The 13,218-nt window shown below is 44.9% G+C and overlaps 2 pseudogenes; both read right to left on the bottom strand.

Moving 5' to 3' along the window:
* Nucleotides 1-3,159, bottom strand: part of LOC119289689 — a 12,261-nt pseudogene extending 9,102 nt beyond the window's left edge.
* A 4,036-nt stretch (nucleotides 3,160-7,195) lies between these two features.
* LOC119284053 lies at nucleotides 7,196-12,510 on the bottom strand (annotated as a pseudogene).
* Between the last annotated feature and the right edge of the window lie 708 nt (nucleotides 12,511-13,218).

The following is a 13,218-nucleotide window of genomic DNA, read 5'->3' as shown; positions in this document are numbered from 1 at the left end:
TGAAGATAGAGAGACGAAAGTTAAAATTTGGATATGATGAGTGGTTACTTCATCAAGTTGGTCTTGCTAAAACAAGTTTGTGATATGATGTGATGTGTGATGATGCTTTATATGTGATGTGATGACCTAATTTTTTTCATTTGGTGGAATTTAGAGGATTTCTGGTGTTGCCTCCGGTGGAGTGATCATTGACGTTGGAGCTCTTGGTCTTTGATTGTCCCTTCGCTGATCGACTACATCATCTACATCCGAGGGTGAGCTACAAATCCACCACCTCATACGTTCTTTTAATCATGTCACTAGATTAAATTTTCACATCAAGTCGCGTAACCTAGGTCTCCCGTCCGAAAGGGTTGCATCGATAAATATGCATTCAATTGCATATTTATCACCGCAGCTCTTTCGGATTGTCCAGCGCTTTCCACGGACAGCTCTTCTGAATCACTTGTCTTCAGTTTCGTTCATAGTTTATCATTGAATCACACAACTCATGCCTTATTTGCTTCTGGTTTTTGCATGATTGCAGCAACTCTATAGAGTTCTTGACGAGCACAAGGCTAGAGCCGACGTGGTCTTGCTTGCGGCTGCGAAGAAGAAAGCTCATCAGTTGCAGTACGAGGTGCGCTGGGTTGCCGTCTCGCAGTACTACCACTACTACCTGCAACAAAAGATGCCCAAAACTCAAGCGCAGAAGCTACGACTTACCTTGAGCAAGGAGCAGTTCATGATGGTAACTATTACTAACTTTTCATTGTTTCAAGCAGTCAACTATATGTTTCGTGCTCACATGTCATGCTTCCAAAATTTGCATAGGTTGTTCCTCGTTGGTGCTATGGAAGGCATGACGGATGGGCGAGTTTGGTGGATAGGTGGCTCGGCGCCGATGCAGAGTTTGTTGCCAAGAGCATCAAGGCCCGGGCTAACCGTGGAGACGACGGGACACACAGCCAAGGAAACAGGAACCACTGGGGCTTCAAGGCCATGAAGGTATATCTATGTGCATGATGCATTTCTGTTCTTCTTTACGTCATGTTCTTATGTATGGCTGACTTCTATTTGACGTTGTAGGAGGACAAGTTGAAGAGGCCGCTCTCAGACATGGAGTCATGGAAGCTGGCCCGCGAGCGGAGTCATCGCAAGGAGGGCGAGAGCCAGTACTACGGCAAGACCGAGGAGCACCTGGGGTCTTACATTCATCACTATCAGGAGTTGCATCCGGATGTTCCTGTTGCTGAGGTCGCCCAGTCTCAGATCGACGACACGGCGGTGGTGGCCATCCAGGGGAAGAAGAATGGCCGGTATCCGTGTTTTGATGGCTTGATCACTCCTTCGATCTCGTACACACGGCTTCGGGCTAGCAACCCGAGCCAGTTAGAGAGTACGGGGCGTTCACAGACTCCCTTAGCCCGCCAGCATGCTGTAAGTACTTCCTCTTTATCTTTTTCTATCTTGCATTCTCAGTTTATTTTCAGCATTGCTCACTTAGAAACAACCTAAATTATGTAGGCATATAAGGAGTTTGTCGAGCATAGGAATCTCGAGGTGCGGGAGTACTTGAAACGAGTGAAGGCAAACGATGATTACAACCGTCAGATGATGACGGTTAGTTTTGCCCTGTTAAAACCAACCTAAATTTTTGCACTTCCATTCCTTTTGATCTTCTAGTTTGCTTGTTTAACTAACATTCAGGCTATGTTGGCGTCTTGGACTAACCGCACGGATCCACCACAAATGGGACCCCCACCACCACCTGCGGGAGAACCCCCACACGTGCCCACGTTCGATGAATGGGTGGCACTAGGCAGTGATGGTCCGGTTAGTACATTTGCCTAACTACTAGCAAACTAGTTCTCGTTCATGAAACACTATCATATCATATTTACCGTTAGAATCTTTTCTGAAACATGTAGGGGACCGGTGGCTCGACTCCTGCTCCGTCGACCCCAGTCACTCCGATCTGGCAGAGTGGTGGTGGTCGCGATGGCGGTTTTGGCGGAGGTGGTGGTGGTGGTTTTGGCGGAGGTGGTGGTTTTGGCGGGGGTGCTCTTGCTTGATGATTCCGTGCATGTGGCCATCGTGCCATGCCTTTCATATTCCTACTTTTATCATGTTTCATGTCTTGCACTACTTTTATGTTCATGAACTTCCATCGGTGATGATCTTTAGATGATGTGATGAACTTGAGTATGTTTAGATGATGATGGTGAACTTGAGTATGTTTAGATGAACTTGAGTATGTTCACATGATGAATTGTCATATTTCTGCATAATTTCATATTGTTCTGTTTTGAAATGCTGTCAAATGAATTGGAAAAGAGAAAACAGGGAAAATAAAAAAAAACAAAAAAAATCTATGCCGTCGGCAAAGCCGTCGGCATATATACGCCCAGGAGTTACCAGGGCTTGCCACGTGGCAGAGATATGCCTACAGCAAAGCTGTAGGCATATATGAAAAACTATGCCGACGGCTTTGCCGTAGGCATAGCCCTGCTGCCAGGAGAAACCAGGAGCTGCCACATGGCAGAGATATGCCTACGGCAAAGCCGTCGGCATAGATTTCCATCTATGCTGACGGCTTTGCCGTAGGCATAGCCCTGCCGCCAGGAGAAGCCGGGGGACGACACGTGGCGTAGGTATGCTGACGGCTAGGCCGTCGGCATACCTACGCCACGTGTCGTCCCTAGCCGTCGGCATACCTACGCCACGTGTCGTCCCCTGAATCGCCAGCGCTGTTGACGGCGCCGTCTGTTGCCGTCAGACGGAAAACAACGCCGACGGCTAAACTATGCCGACGGCTGCCCCACGGCCGTCGGCATAGGCTCCTATGCCGACGGCTATACTACGCCGACGGTCTGACACATCTACGCTGACGTGATCTACGCCGACGGGTGTCGACGGGGCTATGCCGACGGCAGCCGTAGGCATAGATCTATGCCGACGGCAATGGACCTATGCCGACGGCCCTGGGCCGTAGGCATAGCCCGCGAGTCCGGTAGTGATGACGAGGCCGATGGACAGGCCGCGCCGGTTCGCACTGTCGACCTGCCCCCGCACCCGGTCCATCCCAGGCAGGGCTGTCGACGGCGAGCCAGCCAGCAAGCCGAGCAGCAGGACCAGCGGCACCATTTGGCGGCTCGGGCTGAGGAGCTCCATGGCCATGTCCCTGTCATTGATTGGGCTCATTAAGGAAGATCACGCTTTAAATGGTACTACTATATATACTCCTATCTATATAATCTCTTGAGGATTGGGTTCATCAAGCTTTTGGAGGAGGAACGCTGCAAAACAGACAAGGATTATATGCACTTGAGAGGAACTGTGACGAGCAATTTGTGCAAGTTGTTAATTACATAGAGTTATGCCCGCGATTATGTTGTATGATTCTACGACTTTATGAGTCAAACTAACAACTCTGATTCTACTATTTTCGCTAGTTTAATCTACGTTTTTACGATTCTTTTTTTTTTGCAGGGGTACGTTTTTACGATTCTGATAGTTAAGTTTCTATGACTTGCGATCCTACCATTGGAGTTCCAATATGGTTCAGAATCATAACTCTGACAACCTTTGTTAATTACATGGAGTTACTTAATCTGAGTGTTTCAAGTGTAAAAAATACCATTACCAATCTGCTATGTCAGAGTTCCAGCGCGAATCATTAAGAAACTAAAGATCGCCGCAAAATTTAAAAAAATAGTTCGCAAAATTAAGATAAACCAAAGTGTGCAATAGGGATCGAATCAGGGACATCACACCAGTCAACCATCACAGTAGCCACTATACCAACTGAGATTTCGTGTCCAAAAAGGTAACCCAGTCTATATGAACTAAAAGCTGCGACAATATTTTAAAAAAAAGGGACCTCATTTTCTAGTTGGAAAAGGTAAATATTTGTAGAAACGCGGTCATTTAAAAATTTGTGATAGTTTAAAAAGAACTAGAACATTTTGTGAAAACGTGAACATTTTTTGGGAATCATAAAAGGAACAAACTAAAAATGATAACATATTTTGGAATTGCAAACAATTTTTTGGGAGACTTGAACACAAATTTGTGTTTTTGAAAAAACCTAAAATATTTTGTGAAAACACGAGTTTTGGGACTCTCAAACATTTGTTTTACAAAGGAAAAAACAATCAAAAGGAGAACATTTTTTGAAAAATAGGAACTAAACTGAAAACACGATCCTTTTTAAAAATTACGAACAATTGTTTCAAAGTGTGAACATTTTTTTGAAATTCTCAAACATTTTATTGAATTTGCGAACAACTGTTGAAAGCAAGAATATTTTTGGAATTTGCGAACAAATTTTGTAACCGGCCTCGTCGTCCTGATTACACTACTTGCCATTCGACTACGCTGCCACTCGTGATATTTAAAAGCAGGAAATGTATAAGGGTCAACTACCGTATCGATGGAAGAAAACTTAACCGCGGCTATCTTCCTTTTGCACTGGAGATGACAAAAACATGTTCCAATTTAGCCTCCTTGTGCGCCAGAGATACAAATATACGTTGATTACATCTCAGAGATGTGAAAAGCCATGGATTGTTGTTCTTGTCTGGTTTTTATTTTTAGTTTTGTTAAGCAGTAGCAAAACACAAACTTTGTTTCAGTTAGTGGATCTCTTTGTGTGCCAAGAACCATAGGAGATGAGGCAGACCGGCGGCGGCCCTCAAGTTAGTGACTTAATCTATCTTTGTTTCAACTCTACTTACGACCCAAGCAGTCTGGATTTGAGCCCATGTCTGGATTTTTTGAGCAAAGTACATGAGAAATATATATATCGCTTCTCATCATCAGAGATAACACATGCATCTCAAATCCTCACATTTTAGAGATGAATTATTTAAATTGAGTTACATGCACATATTAGTCAACGGGGAGAGAACAAAATGAGTTGGCAAACTAAAATTTACAACGACCATGAAAGTATGGAGCAGGTTGAATAAAATCACATCACATGCACCATAAACGACCAATATTTATGAAGACCTCAATACAAAACAACTCATGAATTGATCTGGGATAAATGTTTCTTCCCACCACAACATGAGAGACTAACGATGGCTAACAATGCCTACATATATCACCACCAAGCAAGGGATACGCATTCTCTTCACACTTCACTGAGTCCTTTCAATGCATTTCTCCCAAAACCAACTGCTAGAGCAACCATAATTCAAGGGAAGCAGAGAGTTAGCTTAAGAATAGGATACACCGGGATAGGAATACCTAGGATTGACCGTGTTCATCGTGCAGTCAGCTATGGAGCAACGTGAACATCTTCTGATGCCTAGGCAGCCAAACACTTGACTATTAAGGATTACCAGGTGTGACTAGTTTGTGCACCAGGCTTACAAAATGTCTATACCCGTGCAGCCAATATCCCTACCGAGACAACCCATAGTTTGACAAAAGTGTGATGGTTGCCCCAGGCAGCACGAACGGCTAGAGCAACACAATTGGAAATCAAGGAGGGGGTAAACCCACCGATGGCCCGAAAAGCTCGAACGGCCAAAGCAGGGCAGCTGCCAAGCTAGGTGGTGCCTCTCCGGTCTCCACGGGGAATGAGTCACCAAGCTGCTGGTCCACCCATATCCTCACCCGGCCACCCATCTCCGGCCAAACCTCTTGGGCAGCGCCGATGCTACACAAAGGTTGACTCGCCGCAGTTCCGTGCCTTCGTCGCCCGTCCGGACGGCTCCAGGTGTTTGGCTTGGGCGTTGCTGTTCACGACAGGGTTGAGGAGGAGCGCCTCGGCGTCTGCTAGCGAGTGCAGCGAGTAGCGGGAGGAACTGGGAAATGGCCATGGCTACTGGCTATGAGAGGATGGCTATCTTGGGGAAACTGGGAAATTTTAGCGAGGGAGACTGATAAATGGGCCAATCTGCCATAACACGCAATGTAACGGTCAAACAAATGGTATTGACTATCTTGCCACGTTAGTGCTGTAATGCAGTAACTGGCGTTTGCTGAAGAAAAAAAGACTTGAAAGTGGTACTTACATTATTGACGAAGTATTTGGTGAAAATCAGATTTCAGGAAAAACTGGAAATTCGCATCGTGGGTCCTCAGGTTGACAAGGAACGGCAACATATTTGGGATGGGATCACCACCGGCCACTTAAACACAAATTTAAAGATAACCCCCTATTTTGTTGATAAATTAGTTAGGGATTACCTTCTCAGTTACCTCTTTTAATGATAAAGTTGCAAGGCGATGTAAATAAGAATACAAAATAAAAGAGCGCAACAAGTGGTTTGTCCTTAGCAGAATTAAGGATTGGACATTCTTTTACCATTTATATGGACTAAACGGTCGAATTTATTCCTAACTGCTAAGGACAAACAGGTCGAATTCTTATATGGACTAAACGTTCTCGAGTAGGACGTTCCTACCAACAGAAAAGGTAGTTGCTTTGTAATGTGGCATAAAAGGGGTATTTCCTTTAATATAAAGGATTTTATTCCCTTATTCAAATTGAACTTTCTACTAGATGTCAATGTGGGTGCATAGGTCATCGCCACATTGCTGTATGATGGATGTGGGGACAACATAGGTTTTCATATATATGGTCCATTTAGGAGTTGATAAGAAAGAAAGTTTCCTTTTTTTAAGACAGTGGCAGCGACACACGAAAGAAATATTTCAAGGTTGATGAAAAAGTTGGTTTGCAAGACTCTAAATTTGGTATTCAGATAATTTTTCTTTTCAAATAGCATTATTACTTACTCTACAAAAATATTTGTAAGGCATTTTATTTATTTTGAGGTGTTGATAAATTCTGATTGAGTATATTTTAAAGTGTGGTTAAAATCTTATTATGATGTCTTTGCAGCTGATGCAATCAAAATGGTTATTAATTATGTGAATCTCTAATTGCGTGTAAAATCGCCCGTTGGATTCTGTATGTTGACTTATCCAAAGACTTGACTGAACACATGTATGTAACCTCATAGCTTTACTGGTCCAAACCAAACAAAACAAGTTGTATGTTACATCCTAAATCCCAAAGTTACCCAATTGCACTATCTTTTGTGTTACGACCATCCGAACCAAACAGGTCCTTAGATGTTTACATGAAAGTAGGAATCAACCAATCATGGCATTCAACAGCTAGATGGTACTGAGAAACTAGTGAAACACCAATCAGATGCAGCAAAGGCGCACACACAGAAGTAATGGAAGCAATTCAACACAAGAATAGTTCTGGGCTTGCACATCCTTGGAAACCACCTTTGCTCCCAATGTTGTTTTCAATGGATTTTGAGGGCTGTTCCTACAGTTGATGTGATGTTATCTTGTCTGATCCATTTGCCATCAGCAACACAGTGAACTTTATGTGCGCAACAAGATCGCCTGCACAAAGAACAAACTATTAAGAGACAAGACAACCAAGATAGGAGACAGCAAGAATTAACAACAGATAAGATCAGCAAAAATAACAAATAAGTACACATCAAAAGATTTACACAAACCCAAGGGATCTCAAGCACGACTTGTACAAACAATTTCTAAAATCTATCTAGAGGATTTATGTTAACTACCTTGCTTCTCATAAAGAACAGGGTACGGCTGTAAGAGTTCATCAATGCAGCATTCTGTCAAGGATAAGAATTGTCGCTTCCTATCTTCCAATGCCCTGTCACAATTCAAAACATATGTACTCTTAGTAGAACAAAAAAATTGCATCACAAAAATCAATGTGCATTTACACACCTAAGAGTGAATGGCATGAAAGTGAACTTCTCGCGAATCTCACTGAATATGTAGTTTGACGATTTCATCTTCAACTGATAGTCCTTGTCTACAGCTCTCTTATAGATGGTGGTATATTTCTCAGACAATGACTTTGGCTCTGAATTACAAAGTTCAACAAAAAGGAAGGAAAATATCATGAAACCAATAACATCAATTATCATTATCACCTTTCCCTCACCAGTGCTAGTGACAATATCAATCACATACACTTCATTTTCTACAAATTCAGCATCGATCACCGTCGTATCAACATTGGAAACACTAAATACCACTTTGTTACCATCAATGACAAATTGATTCAGCTGATGGCTAAGAATTCCTTCCACAGTTTTGCAATCGTAAGCAGCAGCAACCTTCTGAATTGCATCGACAACATCTTTGTTCTGGATAAAATATAAGCAGTAATTTACTATAATAAAGCATATTATCAGAAAAACATTACCAAAAAGGCTTTCGCCTTGCTTTATACATAATGCAACAACTAACGACCGACATACAGAACCAATACAAACACAAAAACCCACACCACAATCACCCTAAGGCTAGATACATAGGTGCCAAAGGGCTATAACAACAACACGGCCGAATGACTCAAACTAGACTACAAGAGAGGACATGAAGCAGTACTACATAGCCGTCGGCGCCCTTCCGATGATGGTATCGCGAAGAGGTGAAGTTGAGACTCGACCAAACATAGAGCTCCAAGATGGTGCCTTTGGGAAGGACGCGTCACAGCAGCGCCGCCACTATCCGATCCAAAGATCATATTTCCATCTGGAGCACGACGAACGGAGGGAGAAACCACAACGGAGGCTTTAGGAAGATGGCAACTCCCACATGCACCGCCTCCATTGGTTTGTCCAAAACCAGACACGGTTTTCACCCCAGCACACATACTCCGCCTCCGACTTGGTGGGACAGGCAAGGACCATAGCTACCCACCGGCACAGAACATCGAAATGGCAGCCACCACACTGCTAACATGGCCATGACCACTCCGCCTGCACCTGAGCAGCGACCTCAGCCGATAATCACCACGGCTACCACCACCCAGGCCGTATGCCCAGGAAACAAGATGCCTCAAAGGTCCTCCATGACTGTGAGTGATGAACTGACCAGCATGCTCTGACCGCCAACAGAGCCACGCGCCATCGACCAGAACAACCAAATTGATCGGGGAGCAACCAGGTCGAAGAAGAGGTCAGGCGGGAGCAGACTACGTTGACGCCCAGCACCCCTGCAGGTGACGGGTGGCCCGTCCACATTGGCGCCACCCATCTCTCCCACCACCTCTCCAAACATCACCCCTAATACCCAACCGAGACTCCCTGCCTAGACCTGCACCTAGCCCAAACTGGTCACCCATTCAACGGCGCTAGAGGCTGGACCAGACACCACCTGCAACCACGGGAGAGACCTAGAAGCATTCACAAGGACCAGACGAGCGGAGGCCGGAGCACGCCCAGCCACCACTGCGCATGGCGCACACATCGCCGTCAGCTGCCAGCACGCCGTTGCAGCTCTCCCCACGCTTTAGCACCGGAGGCCTCCACCAACACCCCGCGTCCACCACCACTCGCCAGAGGGGCCGGATCCTATGTGCCGCTGCCGCGCACCCAGACCCCAGCGACGAGGCCCCGTTCGCTGCCAGACGCATCCGAGATTTGGATCTGGGCGCATGAGGGCAGCTGCTGCCGCTGACACGGCACGCACTGCCACATCCAAGAGGATGCGGCCCCGCCGCCAGGTCCCGGGGGAACGCCATCGCGCCCCATGCAAAGACCGCACTGCCACCCGACGGCCACGGTCCACGCAGAACCATCCCCAATGGGGGAAGAGGGGAGGCCCTAACGCCGCCACGTCGGCCGAGCTTTGCCGGCAAGCATGCCAAGGCAGCGACAAGGAGGGGAGGAGGTGGGGAGGGGAGGGCGAGGCGGCTAGGGTTGCCCTCTGGTCGCCCGCGGGTGTGATACGGACGGGAGGAGGGGAGCTGAGAACCCACTGGCTCCCTATTCTGGACAGTGGATTAATTTTCCGATCAGAAGACCATTACAAAGAGAAATGAGAAAACTAGTACATTCCAGGAGCACTATCGACAACGATGCAGTAACAGAGAAGAACTAACATGTGAAAATGCAACAAATCTGAAATAACAGTGGTAATCAACATGGTGTACCTTCTTTCCAGGTCTAACTAGTCTCAATGCCACTTCGGCTGATGTGTTTGCAGCAGCAAGAACATCAGCTGCACTTCCGATGACTGGCCCATCATTGATAACATGTGTATGAGCCACCACAGCCATCAATAGGACACCTCATATCTCTGCCAACCGTGAGAAGAATCCTCGGTTCATGGTGAAATAAAAGGATAAAAACATGGTAGCAAAGGTGAAAGAAAGACGCTATATTTTGACCATATCATTTTTTCCAAGGACTGCATCGTGAGTCGAAAGGGGGGAGAATTGGCAGACAATGTTGTTCATAGATAAGTATGTTGGGAAATAAATGCCACTTTCACTATTCTTCTTCACATTCTTGTAGAGAATCCCAGTTTTCTCAGTTTGCCTACCGTCAGCAGAAACACCACGTAATAACAAATTCAACAAGGAAATAAAAAGGAAAATATTATGAAGGGACAAAACTGAAGGCATTGCTCTGTTATGAAGTTGTCACCCTTCTCACACATCTCAACAATTTTGGCATCTGGCTTGCACTCTAACACAACAAACTTCAGAGCCTCTGTTCCAGAACAAATTTCAACTAAGAGTTTGATAGCTGATGACATCATACATCAACATATCAATGCAAACATATATGCACATTCACATGCCCATACTGCTGGGATGTTCTATACTGCTGATGAAAATTGCTTCAGTAACATCTTGACGCGTTGATTGCTAGGATGTTCTATACTGCTGGTGAGTGATTGCTTCAATAACATCTTGACGCTCTGATTGCTAGGATGTTTGATACTTCTTTTGAGTGATTGGTAGACTAACATCTTGACGCTTTGATTGCTAGGATGGGCTATATAGCTGGTGAGTAATTTACCATTTTCAATGGTAAACTTACCATTTTGCTGGGATGCTTCTAGGCCTTCCTTCCAATGTTGCAAGAACCCCCCTTTTCGAGAAAAAGGAAGGCTTTGAGGTTTGCTGCCAACAACAATTTGGGAGGCTATGCAAACTGCTTGCGGGGGTGTTGGCAGATCATACGTTTTCTCTTACTGTCTGGACCACATACGTGCTTCAAGGAAATGAGCAGAGTATTCAGGTGGCCTGGCCCATCAATATTCTGCGACATTGGAGGAGACACCCATGAGATATTTGGTGGTGGTGCAGATTTTCTTTAGGAACCCCCATGCTCTCACTAGATGAACAAGACTTGGAGGCCTAGCTGGTTGGTATTGGGGCATCATTGGATATTAGAGTTGCAGAGTTGAACATCGACACAACGAATTGAGATTCATCATTCACGTCATGTTATTTTGTCATGTCATTTACCTGCCCTACTGCCTTCGAACATCATTAGCCGATTATGTAATTTCTGTTTGTTTCATGAATTTTCTAAGTTGTGGATTGTGGTTAGATTAACTTATTATGTACTCCCTCCGTTCCAAAATATAAGACCTTTTAGAGATTCCACTATGGATTATATACAGATGTATATAGACATACTTTAGAGTGTAGAACTGTAGATTCACTCATTTAGCTCTGTATGTAGTCTATATTGGAAACTCTAAAAGGCCTTATATTTAGGAACGGAGGGATTACTAGATACCTAAATGTCTAAAAACTACGTTATGTCGTTGAATTGTACTGTTATTTCATGATTTATTTGCTGCCTTGTGTGTTTGGAATGTAGAGAAATAGATGAATGGAATAAGACTTGATTAATTTACAGAAAATTGTGGTGCTGTACATTTGCAATGTAAGCTTGATGTATATTTCCACTTATTCTTGCTAACATTTGTTAGTGTACTAATTTACTCTGTTGTTGGCGCTTGATTTGCTTGGGGGAGAGGAGAATCCAAGAGGGAGACACCACAGCAGCAATAAATAAGCCAATTTGTGGTACTCCTAAATCCGAAAATTTCTGTTTTCTGAGTTCACGTACAAAAATCCCTAATTTCTACTCCCTCCGTTCCGATTTACTCGTCATGGTTTTAATTCAAATTTAAACTAAAACCACGACGAGTAAATCGGAACGGAGGGAGTATTTCTTAAACATTCAATATCTATATACAAATGTATCCCTCTATCCGCGTTTTCTTTAAAATGACGTACCGAGGTATAACAGTGTTCGTGCAATTTAGTTTGTCAGCACGTGGACACCTGAATTTAGAACTGCAACAAGATGTAGCAAACAAAAAACGCTTCATTAAACTGCAACCAAATTAAACAGCAGAGCTCTAACCATGTCGGTGCTAATTTTTCTGAAAGGGACGTATGCATATTCGACATCTTTAATAAAATTAACTGTGTAGAAACAATAACCAAATAGGATAGCTACTCACCGAACAGCTAAATTCAGAAAAGGCTAAATAACACATGGCATAAGCTCAGACAAGCTGCCCCATTAACAAAGATCGCATCCAACGCGACACCGGCAAGCAGCAAATGAGTTACTATTATTTTAGAGAGACGAGATTACTGTTGATGATTTCGGCGGCGGCCTTATACTTGTAGATGACTTCGTTGGAGGAAAGATCGGGCTCCTCCTCCCTGACCCCCTCGTCGGACGACATCTGAAAAACAACCCGTAAAAACCTGGGGAAAGAACTGGCAGGACTGATCGAGCCCTGGATACGCGAGAAGAATCTGACAATTCCTCACCGCGTCGATCCGAACAGGGGATGGGGAGGGGATTCAGGCGGCGCCGGCGGGACAGTGGAAGTTTTTGGAGACTTCACCGTTTCCACTCTCGAGACAGGGGCTGGATCAATTTGGCCCCCGTTTATTTGTTGCCCTGCTTTTTTCCCTTCTGATCGTATCATATGCCCCTTTTAAGTGTCACACGTGTGACACGAAGTAATTCCGCCTTGACATTTTTTGATGGCAGCTTTAGTTATCCGGGGATGACAACTTTAGTTGTGAAGCACGACAACTTTCTGTTTGGATGGCAGATTTCAGTTATTTTTTTCGTTTCATTTTTTTCGGATGGCAATTTTAGTTGTAAAAACATTAGAGTGGTGTTACTTCGTGCCATCGGATTCTCCATCACCTGGCAGAACTTCCCGTTTGGGACGGCGCCGGTCCACCTTGTCCGGCCGGAGCCGGCTGTCGTGAGCGTGTTGATGACTCGGGTGGACCGAGAGGCGAGGGAGCGCCTCGAGGCGGAGGCCGCCGATGAGGCGTACATGGAGGACCTCCACCGCCAGCACCTCGAGCTCGTGGAGGCATAGTGGATGATATTCACCGACAATGGCAGGGTGGTCATCGTCATCTCCGACGAC

This window comes from Triticum dicoccoides, chromosome 4A, assembly GCF_002162155.2.
Source record: "Triticum dicoccoides isolate Atlit2015 ecotype Zavitan chromosome 4A, WEW_v2.0, whole genome shotgun sequence".
In the NCBI taxonomy this organism is placed as follows: Eukaryota; Viridiplantae; Streptophyta; class Magnoliopsida; order Poales; family Poaceae; genus Triticum; species Triticum dicoccoides.
This window is presented reverse-complemented; position numbering and strand designations above follow the sequence as displayed.